The following is a 20,283-nucleotide window of genomic DNA, read 5'->3' as shown; positions in this document are numbered from 1 at the left end:
TACATTTTAGAGGAAATGGGCATCCGAACATCACTTAAATGTAAGCCCACAGGAAGATGCCCAAGAATCGGGACCATATTAACTTGTCTATATTATGGAATATGAAGACTTAGAAAGGGCTTTTCCATAATTTTACATATTTTGAGTTACTTAAAGTTGCTAAGCAGTACCTTGACAAGAACTCAAGAGATAAAGCAAGAGTTCTAAGTAAAATAAAAATTAGGTAAATGATAATAAAAGTTCAATTCCTAGCTCTCCTTCCACACCCCTTGAAAAACAGAAAGTTTGCACAAGCCTTTTGCATAAGTAAATACAATTTACTGCATGTTTCTGCGGGGGCTATTCAAAATCAGAAAGAATATTGAAGGCTACGGATTACTGATAACCACGTATTTAAACAAGTACCTGAAAACTGTAAAACTAAATGAGAATTCTTCGGTTTTCCAGAAAATTCAGAGTTTAGTCTGTCGCCTAAGTATAAAAACACTGACAGAACGAACCAGTCTCTTTTGACAGTCCCTGTCACCTTCTCTTCTGGTCAGTCTCAGAATCAACTGATCCCATTTTATGCAAATTGAGGACAGTTTGAAGGCTATTTACATACGCTTATTAAATAAAACTTTCAGAGTTTGGAATATTTCATTACTATAGATATCACAAAACATTTACCCAGAGAATGCAATTTAAGGCAGAGACTTTTTTTCCGATTGACGTAAATGTTTTATTTTGTTTTGTTTTGAATGAGAAATCTTTTAGAGCCATAGGCTATCCTGAAAATATGAAATTGTCCACTGCTTAAATATTGCATTGCTGAAAACAAACTGACTCCGGATAAAAATCCTGAGAATGATTTTGCCACTTTCCTGCCCTTCAGTATCATCCTCTCTGACTGAGATTTTATTTAGAATGAATAACATTGCAGAAGACACGTGATTTCCATAAAATATGAACACTGGGTATTTGGGGATTTAATTAAATTTTAGAAATCTAAAGGATACTTTTAACTAGATCACCACACCTCCACAATCCCCAATAATTCCAAGTAATTGAGGCATCATTACAATCTAGTATATGTTTCAGAGAAGAGCTCTTACAATGGGAAAATGGCTTAGTCATTTAAAAACAAAACTGCCTTATTGCCAGTGATCTTCATAGCAATGATTTAATAAACAGCAGACGCCACTTCTACATCCAAATCCCTCTTCCTCCAGGGACAGGAATACCCCACTGGAAAGGAGCACTTTCTAGCACTGGTATTTCCTGGCTGGGATTCCTGGGAAACCTGTCTTCCTGAGCATTTGCTCTCTGCCAGGCTCTCTGCTCAATTCCTACATGCATTATACTGTTGGATCTGTGTGCTGGGTATACCCAGTTCTGTACAACCTCCTTGGGTTGCAGGGGTTTGCCCAAGATCTGAGGGCTCGTGACTGTCAAAGGACCCCTACCTACCTTGGCAATCTGACTTCGCCTGCCGGGCTTGGAAGCAATTGATGAGCTAAAGTACGTTGAATGACGATATTGCACTTGTACATGGAAAGGTTCAACAACTATTATTTCCTCTTCCAACTCCTTCCAGCCTCATGTTATAAATGTTACCCAACCCCACGAAGGTTAAAGAAAATAGGTAACCTGTACATTTTACCTGATACCACTTTCTTTCCAAATTGTAAACTTAACCTTAGCATAACTGGAGTAGTAAGTCGACATCTTTCTTTCCTAAGTCAGTTGAAATTCAAAAGGGTTGCCTTGAAATTAATTTTACTTAATTTTTAAACTCTTGCTTAATCCTTAGGCTATGAAAAAATTACAAAATTTACATTTCTTTTATGAACTAATCAATTGGTTCTAGAGTTAGATTTTCTGCAGTTTTATTAAGAATCCTGATGACTAGTATGCCTGACAAATAGATAAGGAACTGTCAGCCCTTCTCATATTAACAAGTCTTACCTCTTTCCCCTACAGTGAGAGAAGAAAAATCCAAACTGACTTCAAAACTTCTTGGTCATCCACAGGGAGTAGGATTATTCTCTCTTAACTTCTTACAGTTGACTAGACTGTAAGCTCTATGAGGGTAGAGGGCATATTTTGTTTGTTTGTTATATTCTCAGTAGAAGTGCAGTCAATATTTGTTAAATAAATACATGGACCACTCATTGTTCACCTTCATGTTAAAATATGCATATAAAGAGGGGTACCTTTCCTTTGGAAACCTCTGGACACCTTAAAAAGCCCTACATGACTATATTATCATCTTACTTTTTTGCACATGTATAAAATATACAGATCCCTTTCATAAAACCATTCATTTCTTATTTGCTTCTTTGGAAGATGTTCTGCCTCTCTCCGCACCTCTCCATCAGATTAGCCCTTTTGGTTTAGCCATGTAATTGGCCTTTTCCTAGGACCCCAGTTCTCTGTCCCAGAGCAGAGCTGCCAATCTGCCTGCTCTAAAGGTCCTGGCTGGCCTTCCAACGTAAGCAGGCAGTCCTCTTAGTTCCCAGCCTCAAAGGGCAGCAAGAAGATGCTGGCCAGCTTTCCAAAGGCTGCTGAGCCACCAAGAGTGTGGGATGCAGGCTCACACCTGGGCATTCTGGGAAGACAAGTTAACTGAGACTCAGCCTAGAAGAGTTGTCTCCATTCCATCCCAGGGAAAAGACTGGACCTCTCAGCTAATTCACCCTGACAAGACATACATTGAACTTCAACTAAGGACTCAGAGCAAGGCCAACTACATTCATCAGCCTGCAGTCCTTTCAGATGGTTTCTCCTGAAAGCTTCACATGGAGCCTGGATGAACCTGGCATAATACAAGATACCTGAGGACAGACACTTTCCCTGTTCTGTTTTAGAACAGTTAGGTTATAAACAAGTTATGAACTGCAAGTAGCTATAGGCCAATAAAATGGACAACCTGGAAGAAATAGACAAATTCTTAGAAAAGCACAACCTTCTGAGACTGAACCAGGAAGAAATAGAAAATATAAACAGACCAGTCACAAGCACTGACATTGAAACTGTGATTAGAAATCTTCCAACAAACAAAAGCCCAGGACCAGATGGATTCACAGGTGAATTCTATCAAACATTTAGAGAAGAGCTAACACCTGTCCTTCTCAAACTTCCAAAATATAGCATAGGGAGGAACACTCCCAAGCTCATTCTACGAGGCCACCATCACCCTGATACCAAAACCACACAAAGATGTCACAAAAAAAGAAAACTACAGGCCAATATCGCTGATGAACATAGATGCAAAAATCCTCAACAAAATTTTAGCAAACAGAATCCAGCAGCACATTAAAAGGATCATACACCATGATCAAGTGGGATTTATCCCAGGAATGCAGGGATTCTTCAATACACGCAAATCAAGCAATGTGATACACCATATTAACAAATTGAAGGAGAAAAAACATATGATAATCTCAATAGATATAAAAAAAGCTTTCAACAAGATTCAACATCCATTTGTGATAAAAACTCTCCAGAAAGTAGGCATAGAGGGACTTACGTCAACATAATAAAGGCCATATATGACAAACCCACAGCCAACATCATTCTCAATGGTGAAAAACTTAAACCGTTTCCTCTAAGATCAGGAACAAGACAGGGTTGTCCCCTCTCAACACTATTATTCAACATAGTTTTGGAAGTTTTAGCCACAGCAATCAGAGAAGAAAAAGAAATAAAAGGAATCCAAATCAGAAAGGAAGAAGTAAAACTGCCACTGTTTGCAGATGACATGATACTATACATAGAGAATCCTAAAGATGCTACCAGAAAACTACTAGAGCTAATCAATGAATTGGGTAGAATAGCAGGATACAAAATTAAGGCACAGAAATCTCTTGCATTCCTATACACTAATGATGAAAAATCTGAAAGAGAAATTAAGGAAACACTCCCATTTACCACTGCAACAAAAAGAATAAAATACCTAGGAATATACCTACCTAAGGAGACAAAAGACCTGTATGCAGAAAACTATAAGACACTGATGAAAGAAATTAAAGATAATACAAACAGATGGAAAGATATACCATGTTCTTGGATTGGAAAACTCAACATTGTGAAAATGACTACCCAAAGCAATCTACAGATTCAATGCAATCCCTCTCAAACTACTAATGGCATTTTTCACAGAACTAGAACAAAAAAATTCACAATTTGTATGGAAACACAAAAGACCCTGAATAGCCAAAGCAATCTTAAGAAAGAAAAACGGAGCTGGAGGAATCAGGCTCCCTGAGTTCAAACTACACTACAAAGCTACAGTAATCAAGACACTATGGTACTGGCACAAAAACAGAAATATAGATCAATGGAACACGATGGAAAGCCCAGAGATAAACCCACACACATATGGTCACCTTATCTTTGATAAAGGAGACAAGAATATACAATGGAGAAAAGACAGCCTCTTCAGTAAGTGGTGCTGGGAAAACTGGACAGCTACATGTAAAAGAATGAAATTAGAACACTTCCTAACACCATACACAAAAATAAACTCAAAATGGATTAAAGTCCTAAATGTAAGGCCAGACACTATAAAACTCTTAGAGGAAAACATAGGCAGAACACTCTATGACATAAATCACAGCGAGATACTTTTTGACCCACCTCCTAGAGAAATGGAAATAAAACCAAAAATAAACAAATGGGACCTAATGAAACTTAAAAGCTTTTGCACAGCAAAGGAAAACATAAACAAGACAGAAAGACAACCCTCAGAATGGAAGAAAATATTTGCAAACAAAGCAACTGACAAAGGATTAATCCCCAAAATATACAAGCAGCTCATGCAGCTCAATATCAAAAAAACAAACAACCCAATCCAAAAATGGGCAGAAGATCTACATAGACATTTCTCCAAAGAAGATATACAGACCGCCAACAAACACATGAAAGGATGCTCAACATCACTAATCATTAGAGAAATGCAAATCAAAACTACAATGAGGTATCCAGTCACACAGGTCAGAATGGCCATCATCAAAAAATCTACAAACAATAAATTTTGGAGAGGATGTGGAGAAAAGGCAACCCTCTTGCACTGCTGGTGGGAATGTAAATTGATACAGCCACTATGGAGAACCGTATGGAGTTTCCTTAAAAAACTAAAAATAAAACTACCATATGACCCAGCAATCCCACTACTGGGCATATACCCTGAGAAAACCATAATTCAAAGAGTCATGTACCACAATGTTCATTGAAGCACTATTTACAATAGCCAGGGCATGGAAGCAACCTAAGTGTCCATTGACAGATGAATGGGTAAAGAAGATGTGGCATATATATACAATGGAACATTACTCAGCCATAAAAAGAAATGAAATTGAGTTATTTGTAGTGAGGTGGATGAACCTACAGTCTGTCATACAGAGTGAAGTAAGTCAGAAAGAGAAAAACAAATACCGTATGCTAACACATATATATGGAATCTAAAAAGAAAAAATGGTTCGGAAGAACCTAGGGACAGGGCAGGAATAAAGACACAGACGTAGAGAATAGCCTTGAGGATGGGGGAGGGGAAAGGGTAAGCTGGGACAAGGTGAGAGAATGCCATTGACATATATACACTACCAAATGTAAAGTAGCAATTGGGAAGCAGCCGCATAGCACAGGGAGATCAGCTAGGTGCTTTGTGACCACCTAGAGGGATGAGATAGGGAGGGTGGGAGGGAGACGCAAGAGGGAGGGCATAGGGGGATATATGTATAGGGATAGCTGATTCACTTTGTTATACAGCAGAAACTAACACAACATTGTAAAGCAATTATACTTCAATAAATATGTTAAATAAATAAATAAACAAGTTATGAAATGTTAGGTTACAATAAGTTAGGAGGTAAGGATGGTATTTTTTCCTTGACTGATGGAACGTATTATCAGAATTGCAAACAAGAATAGTGAGTAGGAATCATGAGGTTGGAACTAAAAGAGCATTTTGGACATTTACTGGTGACCAGCCATAGGTCTTTATTTAGTACATCAACATCACATTTATCAAGTGGATTGGCTTCTAAAGTTGGGACATTAAGGTAAAAATTGCTTATGGTCAGGATAATATTAAAATTTATTTAATTGTCTATTGACAATTACACTATGCATACTTTAGCCATGAAAACTTAGTGTCATACATTTATGAATATATAACACTTGCAGTGAAAATAAAGAGTATATGAAAAATATAACTTGACAGTATTTCATTACATTGCCTAAAGTAGGATTAGCATAATTTAAATGCATCTACAGCAAGAAAAATACATATAATAAGGATACTCTGATACAGGACAGAAAGTGCTGGATTAGACTTCAGCATAATTAGATATTACTCTCCCCTTTACATTTAGTAAAAATTATCTTGAGCAAGTAACTTGGTTTGTCATTGCTGAAGCTCGAGTCCTTCCACTAAGTCCGATCTGAGTGTCCTTTTCATTAAGTCACAGACAAACAGTAGCCATCGTAACAGCATAGCCTTGTCTGTACTCATCTCCCAGCACTGCCTTGACAGCCACGGAGGATGGAGACTGGGAGAGCATTTTAGGATATGAGTTTGGTTCAGTGAGTAACAGCCCCGATTCTTCTCTCTACCCTGGATGCTGGCCCCTCTGATGGCTCTGGACAGCACAGTCCTTTCCGATAACAGATACCTCCCAGTAAATGTAAATATCATGAACTCTGCCCAGCCAAAAAATTAATCAATAAAGTTTTTATTTTAAATAATCTAAATGATAGATGGATAGGTAGTAATTTTAATAAAAGTATTCAAAAGACTGGCTCATATGTAGTTTTACTGGTTCTCATAAAATACTAGCCCTACTTTTCACAAAGAACAAATGAGAAGAGCAAACTAAAGTGAATATGGCCCTTCTGTATTACCAGTGAATTGAAAGGCACCCGTAGAGTGAGTGGATAAATGAATACTCATTATTTAATGTGCTTAATTCTCTTTTTTTATTCATTTTTTATTGAAGTTGATTTACATTTTGTCTTAATTTCTGCTGTACAGCAGGGTGATTCAGTTATACATATATATGCTTTTTTATATATTCTTTTCCATTATGATTTATCACAGGATATTGGATATAGTTCCCTAGGCTATGCAGTAGGACCTTGTTGTTTATTCCTTCTATATATAATCGTTTGAATCTGCTAATCCCAACTCCCAGTCCTTCCTTCCCCTCCCCCCATCCCCCTTGGCAACCACAAGCCCGTTCTTTATGTCTGTGAGTCTGTTTCTGTTTCACAGATAAATTCATTTGTGTCATATTTTAGGTTCCACATATAAGTGATATGATATGATATTTGTCTTTGTCTGACTTACTTCACTTAGTATGGTAATCTCTAGTTCCGTCCATGTTGCTGCAAATGGGATTATTCTGTTCTTTTTTATGGCTGAGTAATATTCCATTGTATAAATGTACCACATCTGCTTTATCTATTCATCTGTTGATGAACATTTAGGTTGCTTTCATGTCTTGGCTATTGTGAATAGTGCTGCTATGAACATGTATCTTTTTGAATTATAGCACATGTATCTTTTTGAATTATAGTTTTGACCAGATATATGCGCAGGAGTGGGATTGCTGGATCATATGGTAGCTCTATTTTTAGGTTTTTGAGGAACCTCCATGCTGTTTTGCACAGTGGCTGCACCCACTTACGTTTCTACCAACAGTGTAGGAGGGTTCCCTTTTCTCCCTCTCCACAATCTGTTGTTTGTAGACATTTTAATGATGGCCATTCTGACCAGTGTGAGGTGCTATCTCACTGTAGTTTTGATTTGCATTTCTCTAATAATTAGCAATGTTGAGCATGTTTTCATGTGCCTGTTGGCCATCTGTATGTCTTCTTTAGAGAAATATGTATTTAGTTCTTCTGCCCATTTTTCGATTAGGTTGTTTGTTTTTTGTTGTTGTTGAGTTGCATGAGCTGCTAGTATGTTTTGAAAATTAAGCCCTTGTTGGTCACATTGTTTGCAAATATTTTCTCCCATCCTGTAGGTTGTCTTTTCATTTCCCTTGCTGTTCAAAAGCTTGTAAGTTTGATTAAATCCCGTTTGTTTATTTTTGCTTTTATTTCTATTGCCTTGGCAGACTGACCTAAGAAAACATTGCTGTGATTTATGTTGGAGAATATTTTGCCTATGTTCTGTTCTAGGAGTGTTATGGTGTCATGTCTTATGTTTAAGTCTTAAAGCCATTTTGAGTATTTTTGTATATGGTGTGAGGCTATGTTCGACCTTCATTGATTTACTAATGTGCTTAATTTTCTTAGAAAGCCATCATTAAGCCATCTTGCTGATGACATTTCCCATCTTATCAGAGAAATCAAATAGGGTAGATAAATTAGTAAATGGGGCACAGGTGTTAGAATGAAAAATCAAAGAATAAAAGGAAAACATCTGTCCAATATGAACATGTCTCCTAAGATAAGGGAAGAAATGCGATGTTACTTTTATCATTTAAAATAAGCTGGACCAAGTTCTTCTGGGTCTGTTGCGGGAAGAACTCCAGCCAGGAAAGCAGGAGTCAACTTCCTTGGGAGACTTTGGGCATCTAATTTCCACATTCCATTTTCATGGTTACAGAGGGTAGGACAGAAAAATACAACATATGCTTTCAGATTCATTTCACTAATACAAATATATTTAGTTTAATGCATTAAGATGTAACCAACTAACTCTATTTCTAGGTAACCTTCCACAGTTTTTTTAAAGGTCAATCTCCTCTTCGTATTAAAATTTTTGAAAACTGATTTTACATCCTTTCAGTCCCTGTGATGGAGTCCTTCCATTGGTACATTCTTTTGAAAATGTTGAGTCCAAACATAAATGTTTTTTGTGCTTTGAGGAATCACAGAAATACAGGAAATAGAATAATGCTACTTTTTAAAAGTATATTTTCATTCTCATTTTCCCTCCCTGTCACAGTCTAAAGTGGGAATAAGCCCTGTCTTTATATAAATAACAGAAGAATTCTGGAGGCATTCTCAATGACTCCTAGAAGTGAGAATTCGCAAAGAAGGAAAATACGACGCAGGGAAAGTGTGGTGTCACTCCCGGGGGTCTGGACAGAATCACTGGCTCTCCTTCCTCCTGGGAATGTGTCAGGCCCATCCCCCCACTTCAGACCAGAGCTTTCCTTGGGGGGGCCCCTTGTCCAAATGCTTCTAGCATGTTCCTGACAGGGCAGAGTAGCCTATTAGATGCTTTTCAATGTTCTTTTCCTCCATAACCCATTCATGAGTGTTGATGCCTTTAATTGAGGCCAAAGCCTTTCATGACCCAAGAACAGACAAGAGACTCTACTTAGCTCTGCAGAAGCAATGCCATCCTATGCTTATGCTTAGGACCATCACTGAGGTGTAGGTGGCAGGTACCATATCCCGGACCAAAGGTCCACTGTGGATGCAGGCATTCTTTGTCTTCTGATAGAACACAGGCTAGAACTTTGACATCCCAGCAGGGAGGGTCACTGACTCTCCTTTGGTCCAAACCCTGGCCTTTCTCCAACACCCCCTCTCTCGGAGGTGTTTCTCCTTCCACCGTTGATAATCTCCCCACATCCCTCCCTGCCTTTAACCTCCAGCCCACAGAGTGGATCTCACCCTGCAGACGGTTTCTGTCCACAACACTGTGTCCTACAGGAGTCTACAACCTGTTCCTGTCAAGGGCCAGAAAGCAAATAATCTAGACTTTGGGCCATGAGGTCTCTGTCACAGCCCCTCAACTCTGCCTCTGTAGCTCAGAAGCAGACACGGCAGATACGCAGCTGGGTGAGTGCAGCTGGGCTCCAGTAAAACCTGACTCAGCCCCACTGACATTTGAAGCCCATATAATTTTCACATGTCACACACTATTCTTCCCCTTTTGATTTTTTGCAGTCATTTAAAAATATGTACATTCTTCGCTAAGAGCCATATAAAAACAAGTGGCTAAAGGACCACAGTTTGTCAACCATGTTTAATAAACCAAGATGATACCAAAAGAAGCAGCCACATACAATTGAAACTCGTCACAATAGCTGCCTGTTCATTGGCCCTCTGGGCAGAGATTTAAAGCACTATGGGACTCTTCCCTGCCTCTTGCACTAGCTTAGCAGATCTGGGTCAGATGTGGCCCCCTAAATCTCTGTGGCCTATTGATGGGTCCATCTGGCCCTCCACAGCCACTCTGTCATCCACGGGGGCATCCCTTCCCTGCAGGGGAGTTCCTCTCGGCTGGATACCCCTTTCTGCATGGGGGAAGCCAAGTCCTTTGGGACTCAGCTGCCACTAAATAGCTGGGACCCCAGCCTTCATACGCACAGACTAGTACACACTGCCTCTTGGCATCAAAACCAAAACCCTGTTTTCCCTAAATTCCCGTTACCTGCAGGCTCAGAGGTACCGTACCAGCCTCCCAGAACCTCAGAGTCTCTAGGTGGATTCTTTCCTGGCTGGGCCTTGGCTACACCCCTTGTTGGCCCATGGAAACTTCCACAGCCCCCCTCCTCACCCCCTCCCTGCTCTTCCCCTGCTCTGAGCCCAGGGCACCTCCCCTCCTTGCCACTTCTGACTGATTCCACTCCCAAGCTCTGGCACACTGAGCCATCACCCTTCTGGCAAAGTCTCCTTCTCAGAAGTCTTCTCTAGCTTCTCTGAGCTTCAGAAGCCACTGTGCCCTCCTTACCAGCTACCTGAGTTGGACGTAGGACCTTAAGAAGGATGCACAGCATCTAGAGGCCCTGATGTTAGGTGGGGGATGTCCCTAGAGACCTCAGAGCTGATAGGTAAACCCAATCCTAGTCTGCATATGTTCTGTGAATTCCTTTGTTAGGGCGTCAGCAGAAACCACTGGATAAGCCTTTACGGCTGGTGAGAAATGCTCTATGTGGCTACCAGAGAATGGGATTTGCAAAGGACAGAAAAATTCAGAAAAGGAGGGTTTTAACAAGAGTAGCTACTCAACAAATGTTTGTTGGTGGGATGAATGAATGAATGAGTGAATGAGTGAATGAAATGGGAGCTACCCTACAGTTTAGAAATTGAAAAAATGGCACCCTATTGTACAGAAGTTAGCCTTAAGTTCATCCCACAATATTCTCCAAAATGTTTCTAAAATTCTGCATTTGTGTTCCAAGCCAACGCACACCCTTGGTCACCATCTCCTCCGCCAAGTCTGACTAGACTATGGTGACCATCCAGCTCCAATTCCAAGTTCTTGGCCTCTCCAGATAGTACACACTTCAAGCACTTTGTCATTCATCGTAACTTAAGCATGTCTCATCATCAGATCACATGTCCACTTTTTATTTCACACCACGTGGCCCCTTGGCTCTTTACCTGTCCCTTGACGAACAATAGCATTGAGGGGGGAGCCACATGGCCGCACGTATCCCTTGTAGGAGACCTACAATGCCGAGAATGAGCTTAGAGCCCCTGTGGATGGCAGAGTGGCCATGGAGGGCCAACCCAAGGAGAGAGACAGGAAGGAAAATGTGCTTTGAGGCAACGATGTAAGACTCCTCCTCTGTCTGCCATCTCTCCCTGAGAACCCACGGTCCATTCATCCAGAAAGGCTGTGCTGTCCATCCACGGGGACTGGGGAGCCCAAGCAGGGCTCTGTCCAGCAAGGCAGCTGTTTCCCCTCCACCCCGGCCCCCCTGTGAAGAGGTCCCTTTGTTGCTGTGTGACTCCCGGACCACAGAGGGCTTACGGTCCTATTTGCGTTCAATCCCTTCTGTTCTGCAGAGACCAGGAAAATGGGTTATTGGTGACCTGAAAAATTGAGGAATGTGCAGCCGTTGCTTTTTAACGAAAGTCCATCCCGAGTGAGGCCAGTCCTAAACCTTTTAATGACTTTGAGTGACAACCGCAGTGGTTCTCAGACTGGAGCTTGCTCAGCATCCCAGGGAGGGCTTGTTAAAACACAGACCAGCACGCCCTCCCTGTAGCCAGCGTGTGTTTCTGAGTCAGCAGGTCTGGGTGGGGCCCCAGCATTTCCCTAGGTTTCCTGCACTCACGCCACCACTACCCAGTCACCCCATATACCTCCCTGAAGGGTCACTGGAGCTGCTCTCCATTCCTGAGCCATCTCTTATTCCCTCACCACCTGCAGCCAGGTCCACTGATTACTTTCCTATAACATTGGCCCCCTTCTCTGGGAGTCCTCCTGCACCCATTTGGAAAAGACATCTCTTCCTTTTCCCTTCCACAGCCCCTTGTGCAAATCTTCACCACTGCCATCATCACTTTCCACTTTACTCACGGATTCACTGCACATCTTCCCTGCACGCGATGCCTTGTACAGAAGAGGCACCAGCTGCTGGCTGTTACAGTTAATGCATCCGTTCACTGAACAAGTTATGGAGCTCATGCTGTTTATATTGGGGAGCAGGGAAAGGGGCTGGAGGAAGCACACAGAGATGAAAAAGACAGTCCCCCACCCCTGTAATAAAAGGGAAATGAGGACAGACTGCATTTTAAGTGAATTTGGAGGAATCTAAAAGGAAACGTTTCAAATCATTTTTCAACTGAATTACTCCACACGTCGGAGTGACGCAGTGTTCCCAGAATGCAGGATTCTGCAGTGGACGCCTTGGGCTCTCCAGGTCAGCGGATGGACCCTGCCATTGAGGAAAGTCCACCCGCCAGCAGTGGGGAGGGGGAGGGGAGCATGCCAGAAACAGGACCTGGCTGGTGGTTTTCTGAAGATGAGGTGCCTGTTCTAATCACTCGCAGCCACACTGGTGCCCTGAGCATTTGCTCATCCCTGTTTCTACCCTCCCTATAAAGAGCGGAGAACCTGCCACAGGTGGCTCACAGGCTGATTCGGGCGGACACGTCAAATGCAGGCACTTGCAAACCACACAAGGAAATTGACACGGGGCTCCTGTTGTCATGGAGATCAAAAGAGACGGTTTCTTAAAGAAAGTGAGGGTTGGGGGGGATTTGGAGGCTGGAGAAAGGGCTCCTCAGCAGATGTGAAAGAAAGCTGTTTAGGGAAACCACAGGAGAAAAAACAAAGGGCTGGAAGGGGAGAAAGAGAGGGCCACAGAGAGCAGATAAATGAGACAAATGAAAAGAAATCTGGATCATTCCTGGATGCAAAGGCAAAGGAAAGGAAGAGGAAACTTCAACATGGGAAAACAACGAATCCTCACAAGAAAAACACAACAGTGGATAGCTAAGGCCTTCTCTTAGAATAGTAGTGCATTCAAAGGGCTTTGAGAAAAGGTAAAACCAGAGCACTCACACATCAAAGTCATCTGTAAATGACAGCATCATCCTGCATTCAACATCCAGATTGTTGAATTCTTGACTATGGAGTGAAGGGAGCCCTTCTTCACTTTAGCCTTTTTGCTTTCCCCCAATCACTTACTTTCCAACATCTTCCTCTAATATGTATTAAGAGGGCTGGTTGCCAGGAGAGGTTTGCTATAAATCTGTTGGTCGGTCTTCAATGATCCTTATTGTAAGCATGTGTGACCCACTGGCTGGATGACAAGTGAATAAACTCTGGAATCCTTGTTTTAAGCAGGAAACAAAAATGGACAACATTGTCCAGATAAAATAGCTCTTCAGAAGCTATTTTCCTCCCTGATGGGGTCTGGGAAATGAAATGGACCCCTCCCAATGCTGCCTAAATCTCCCATCTTGATAGGTTGGCCGCCATGCTACATGACAGCACGGAAGCCAGCTCTCAACTTGAACCCTCACGTCCAGGCTGGGGCACACTGCCTGAGAGCTCCCTCTGAACTGACTGACCCAGGCCTCTGATCAACAGCTGCATCCTGGGTCTGGAGTCCAGGCATCTCTTCTATCTTTATACCCTGCCCATTAGATCTTTATTCAGTAAGATATAAATCTTAGGTCATTCTTACCCATCACTTTTTTACACCTCATAAATGCTCAGAACCATTGTCTTCTTTATCTACAATAAATTTTTTGAGAATGTCCACTGTGCTGAGGTCTTGATTTGGACAGGGCAGTGGGTCAGATTTCAAACATTTTTTTAGGAACTCTTGTGCTCTTGGCGCTTGCAGTCAAGTTCTTGAAGACCAGACATTTGATATGTTAATGGTGACCATAGAGGAGATGGAAGTGGCCAATTCTTGCTGAGCTGATGGTGGTTGGGTGAGTGCCAGTGGAGACCAGAGGAAGGAGAGGACTCCTTGGATGGAGATAGTCAAAGGAGGCTCCCCAATGAGTTGGAAGTGGAGCTGGCCATGGAGGGAGTCATGTATCGATAGTGGAAAAAAGGAAGAAGTGCATTCTCTGACTGGGGCTTTCATGAGATGAGAAAGTGTAAGAGAGTTGGAATCCCCATGCTTAATCAAGCAGTCAAAGAGAATTCTAGGTGGAGGGACATCCAGGAGACATTAGTCTGGAAAGACTCCTGTAGGGCTCAAATCTTACAACAGGCATTGTTGAGATTTGGGGAGAGGGAGGGCATGATCAAAGTGGCTTCTTAGGATACTTGTCTTCTCCAATATCTTGCAACCCAGATTCAAAATGTGTTTAAAGACCCCTACCTGATTACTTCTTCTACGTTTCGTCCTACCCCACCATTAACTCCAATCTCTTAGTTTCATGAAAGCAAACAATTATTTTTGACCCACTTAATCCGTTGTTCTTTGAGGCTATTGATATAGCCTCAACTGCCTTCCCACCTGGATGTGCTTTCTTTGTGCATCAGCCAACCGTTTCCCTTTATTCCAAGTAGACACATGCTCCAAGCAGAAATGTATCATCCAAAACAACTTTTAAAGTAAGGGGTATTACGTACTAACTTGTCTTCGGGTGATGTGAAGCCCACTACCAGACAAATGGATTGAAGTGTTTCCACTGGTCCATACCCACGTCCCCTGCTGGCTTGTTGTTCATGTAACTCAGAGAGGTCCCCAGAGTCACTTCAAAAAAAGTTGGAACTTGCACCACAGCCCTTAAATTCCCTGCACTTGGTGTACGAAATCCCTGCACTTATGGATTTTAAAAAGAGATCTGTTTTCTAATATGTCCTCAAGAATTTCTTTAATGTTAACACATTCCTAAATTTACATCTGACTATTCAACCTACAAATGAATAGTAGAACTTAAACTTTGCCTGTTACAGTTAGAATTTTTGCTTACTTTTGTGCATGAAAACAATACTTTCTCTTCATGTGATTTGCTAGATTTTTCTTTGATTAAAAATATTTTTCTTAGTGTAACTTTACAAACCTAATTAGCAAGTGCTTCAAAAAGGAGAAAAGTTATCTGAGGCTCTGTGAGTGGTGGAAACTAAATACATCTCTTGGAAAAACCTGGGTTAGAATTGCAACTCTACACTTACCTTCTTCATCTGTAAAGAAGGATAATGAGACTTCTTGGGGTTGTTGTGAAGATAAATGGGGAGATATACATCTCACCTATTACACTGATTGGGAAAAGCAAGTGCTCAACAGGTGAAGGTGATGGAGGTGGTGGAGGTGGTAGAGGGATAGTAGTAACTGGTGGTAGTGATTTTGGCCCTGAGTTAGTGTTGGAGGTGATGGTGGTAATAGTGATACTTAGGGTGATGTTTATGTCGGTGGTGATGGTGGTGGATGTATTGGAGGCATTGCAGTGATTTATTGATGGAGGAGGTGATAAGGATGGTGGTAAAGGTGGGAGAGGTGGCCGTGGCATAGGGTAATGGTGGTGGTGGTGATGATGGTGATGATGCTGGTGATGGAGGTGGTGGTGATGTTGGTGATGATGTAGGTGATGCAGGTGGTAGTGATGATGGTGATGATGCTGGTGATGGAGGTGGTGGTGATGATGGTGATGGAGGTAGTGGTGATGATGGTGATGGAGCTGGTGGTGATGATGGTGATGATGCAGGTGATGGAGGTGGTGGCAGTGATGAAGGTGGTGATGATGATGGTGATGGAGCTGGTGGTGATGATGGTGATGACGCTGGTGATGGAGGTGGTGGTGATGATGGTGATGATGCAGGTGACGGAGGTGGTGGTGATGATGGTAATGATGCAGGTGATGGAGGTGGTGGTGATGAAGGTGGTGATGATGATGGTGATGGAGCTGGTGGTGATGATGGTGATGATGCAGGTGATGGTGGTGGTGGTGATGATGGTGATGATGCTGGTGATAGAGGTGGTCGTGATGATGGTGATGATGCTGGTGATGGAGGTGGTGGCAGTGATGAAGGTGGTGATGATGATGGTGATGGAGGTGGTGGTGATGATGGTGATGGAGCTGGTGGTGATGACGGTGATGATGCTGGTGATGGTGGAGGTGGTGTGGCTGATGGTGATGATGCTGGTGATAGAGGTGATGGTGATGATGGTGATGATGCAGGTGATGGACGTGGTGGTGATGATGGTGATGATGCTGGTGATGGAGGTGGTGGCAGTGATGAAGGTGGTGATGATGGTGACAGAGGTGGTGGTGATGATGGTGATGATGCAGGTGATGGAGGTGATGATGGTGATGATGCAGGTGATGGAGTTGGTGGCAGTGATGTACGGGGATGGTTGTCTTGGGGGCATGAGGTAGTGGAGGTGGTAAGGGGGGACGGTGTGCATGTGGGTAGCGGTGATGGTGATGGTGAAGATGTGGTGGTAGAGGTGGTGAGTATTGATTGGTGGTGTTCACCGTGGTTGTGGTGAAGGAAGCTACTGTTGTAACTGAATTAGAAAGAGAAATAACCGAGAGATGATTTCAGCACACTAACTTTTATGAAAACAGCTTTATTGGGATGAAATTAACATACCATCACATTTGCTGTTTTAAGTGTACGATTCCATGTTGTTTTGTATGTTTACAGAGATGTGCAGCCATCACCAGAATCTAATTTTAGATTATTTTCATCACTCACAACAAAGCCCATACCCATTAGTAGTCACTCCCCATTTCTCCCCCAACACAATCCTTTTTAGATGGTTTTCAAAACCTCTTAGGGCCCGCATGCTGTGAAATCAAAAGTGCATATTTCATTTGTAAGAAAAATCCATCGCTTCTTTCTCAGGTGCAACAATTCCTTCTGCATGATAACTAGCGATTGTATTAGAGCCCTGGAAAGAAATGTGTGAAACCACTGCTACCTTCAAATAACTCACCACTCTATTCATACATATCTCTTCAAAATCAGAATATTAAGAAAACTGGAGGAGAGCTCTCTTCTTTGTTTCTTGTGATAAACACAGTCCCTTGCATTACCATATTGGATTTCACATCTAAAAGAATAATAACTAAAAAATCCTATCTCATTAACAGTCAACTGAAACACAACCTTTTTGAAATAAGATACCCAATAAGTCCCACTTCTGGGACTTCAGTCCAATAAACAAACTTAAAAACAGATGCACTGTATCACAGAGGTTCATCTGTGGTAGGAAATAAGTTACAAAACAATATCCCAAACAAAAGTGTTGGAAAAATGAGTCAATAAAACATGGAATATGATTTTTAAAAACTAGAAGTAAACATGAAAGTATGATCATAATAGCATATTAAATAAAAATAATCAGTCACTAAATTGTAGAGTATGAAGACAACCATGTGAAAACCAAAAACAAACTTCAATTTCACTTAGAGAAAAAAAATATCAGAATTTGAATAGTGATTACATGGGAATGGTGGCTGTATACTTTTATTATTACAAAAAAACACTAAAATAATTTTCTACAAAATATTTTGCAGACGAGTCTAATAAACAAAAATAACCTTTGTGTCACTCCAGAATTAGCAGGACTAAAATTTAGTTCTAAGAAAACTGTAAAGAATGTCCTATTTCTTTTGTACAAAATATTTAAACTGAACAGGACAAAAACCACTGTGTTGCCTATCCTATTTAAGCAGTTAGAATGTGTTTTCACCCTCAGAAAGTGAAAAAAGGAAGATTTCTCTACCCACCTATCTGTGCAACCAAATCACGGGCATGATTAATCCCCCCAAACCCAGGAAGGGAAATGTCAGGCAGCAGGTCCCTCTGCTTGTAGAAGATTCAGCTGCATTGGGTGCTGTGAGTGAACATTTTCTCGTGGGCATTTGCCTCCACTCCCTACACCCCCTACCTGATCAGCCTCCATAGCTCCTCTCCTGGGATCCTGACTTGGCACCTTAGGGAGACTTAAATTGTCACAGGGAGCCCGTTGAAAAATTAGAATGTTTTTTAAACTTAAACAGTCCTTTATATTTGGGTGACCATATTAAACATTAAAAAAACTTTGTGAAATAGGAGAAATGTCTTTGTTTTATATTTGACTTATCCATGGCTTTTGGAGGGAAATTGATTTTGCTAATTAGTCCAATGATACAAATGCAATTCAGTGGTTTAGGTAAAACAAATTCCAGGTAATGGAATTCTCGACATCTGAAATCTTTGGATCCAATTTTAAATCAGAGTGAAAAGTTGTAGTTCGCCAATGCAAAAGCAGGAGCGCATAGACACTTGCTTATAATAAGAAAGGGGTGTGCTTTTGTGTCAACGTCTGACTGCCAACTTGACTGAAGAAGTAATGGTTTCCAGGCTGTTTCTTTGATACCTATTAGCACCATGTAAATGCCTGAAATCAGACGAGTTGTTGAGAAAGGCAGTGGCATCCAAGAAAACCACAAATGAGGAAACTCGCCTGAAAAAAGAAATGTGATTTTACTGCTCTCGTATAACTCAGACAAACACCCAAAGACAGCTGGCGACATTCATGACGCGGGGGGCTGGCGTGGTAGGCAATCCACAGGCGTCTGCTGAATTCGTTCATGGCGCTGTCTGTCCCGACCTTCTTCTGCCTTCTTCCTGCTGGTGGTCCAGCCTCACCCCACCCCCATCCTGGGCACATCCTCTCTGTCTGCCATTCCTCACCCCTGGGCATTCAGCAGCCCCCCCCAATCCATTCCAGCTGCTCTGTCTCTCCCACCCCACACCCTCCCTCCCCTTCTGGAACCCTGGCCATCCCTCCAGCCCCGCCTGCGGTCAGCATCTTCTGACTGCTTCAGGCCACACTCATTTTGCCACTTTGAGAAGCCTGCTGGCCTTCACGGTCCAGTACCACACACCTGAACACTTCAGATTTCTCTGCAGTTTCCTGAGTGCGTATGTCCTCTCTCCAATGGGATTGTAAGCATTTTCAGAAAGCTTTTCAGAGCCCCAAGAGACCTTAATCCACGGTTTGTACTGAAATACACATGTACACATACACATGCACATACATACACATACCTGCTCACACATATGCACACACAGACATAATACAAATACACACACTCAACACACACACACACACACAGCCGTTGATTGCCTGAAAGCCTACCACACCTTTATTACTTTAGAGCATCACTTTGATGCTGTTCTTAAAACATACTTGAAAAAAGTCTGGATTCTTAAAAAGTCCAACGTGTCAGCAAAAACTGTTCTGTTTTTGACTCGTAACTCTAGCCTCACCTTGCCCATCTTAAATCACCATAAAATGATCCCCAAATGACTCAGGCCTTAATGAAAGAGGTTTGCCTTCCTGCCAGGGGTGGACTCCCCTTCACATCCAGCTTTCGACATGCAAACACCTTTGTTCTGGAATATTCCATTAGAGTATAAGCTCCATGAGGGCAGGGACCTTTTTAAAAAAATCACTTCTGTTCCCCAGTGCCTGGAACAATGTGGCAGAGTTCCGTAGATTTTGCTGGGTGAAAACGCGAACATCAGTCTCCCCAGGTGATGGTTGGTGTAGGCAGAGGTACCACAGACGCAATCCATCTTTCCAAACTTCCCCACCACTTAGAGAAGTCGGCTGTCCTGGCAGCATGAGTGGGAGGGGCTGGGAGCACAGGCTCTGTGGTGGATTCCCCTCCTGTCCCTCATGTCTGTGGGACCTCCTGTGTCAATGAAGGTCTTGGTGGTGCTGTGTCCCGGGGCTGCAGTGAGGGTTGGGCTCATTCGCGCAGGTAAAGGCAGAGCACCTGGCCACAAGCAGCCTCTAGGTATGAGTTTGCTGCTACTATTACTATTACTACTGCCACACCTGTTATGATTATTTCCACGCTTATTCAATTTCATTTTTATTTGCCTAAGAGGAGGGCAGGTGCCGGTTTTCCTCTTGTCACACCTCGAGTGTTCTTTTTGGTTTGATTGTTTAGCTACTCACATTGTACTTGGTAACTTTTCAACGTCCAAATTATTCACGGAGTATAATTCGTAGCTTGGCCATAGGTATACAGTAGGATTAACCAGCTTTCGAACAGGTTTAAAGCATCCGAAAATAACATTGTTTTTTACCAAATCACAAACAGTGTTCTTTAGTGATTCTTCTCTTTCCTGTT

General features: G+C 42.1%; 1 protein-coding gene across 2 annotated transcripts in view; it reads left to right on the top strand.

The window, feature by feature from the left end:
- DSCAM (DS cell adhesion molecule) overlaps window positions 1–20,283 on the top strand; it is a gene marked incomplete at both ends in the record, with an annotated part of 750,319 nt that overhangs the window by 623,136 nt on the left and 106,900 nt on the right. The gene's annotated exons all lie outside the window — the stretch shown is intronic.

Source organism: Stenella coeruleoalba, assembly GCF_951394435.1.
Source record: "Stenella coeruleoalba genome assembly, chromosome: 5".
Classification (NCBI taxonomy): Eukaryota; Metazoa; Chordata; class Mammalia; order Artiodactyla; family Delphinidae; genus Stenella; species Stenella coeruleoalba.
The sequence above is the reverse complement of the archived record's forward strand: the minus strand, read 5'-3'. Positions and strand labels throughout refer to the sequence as shown.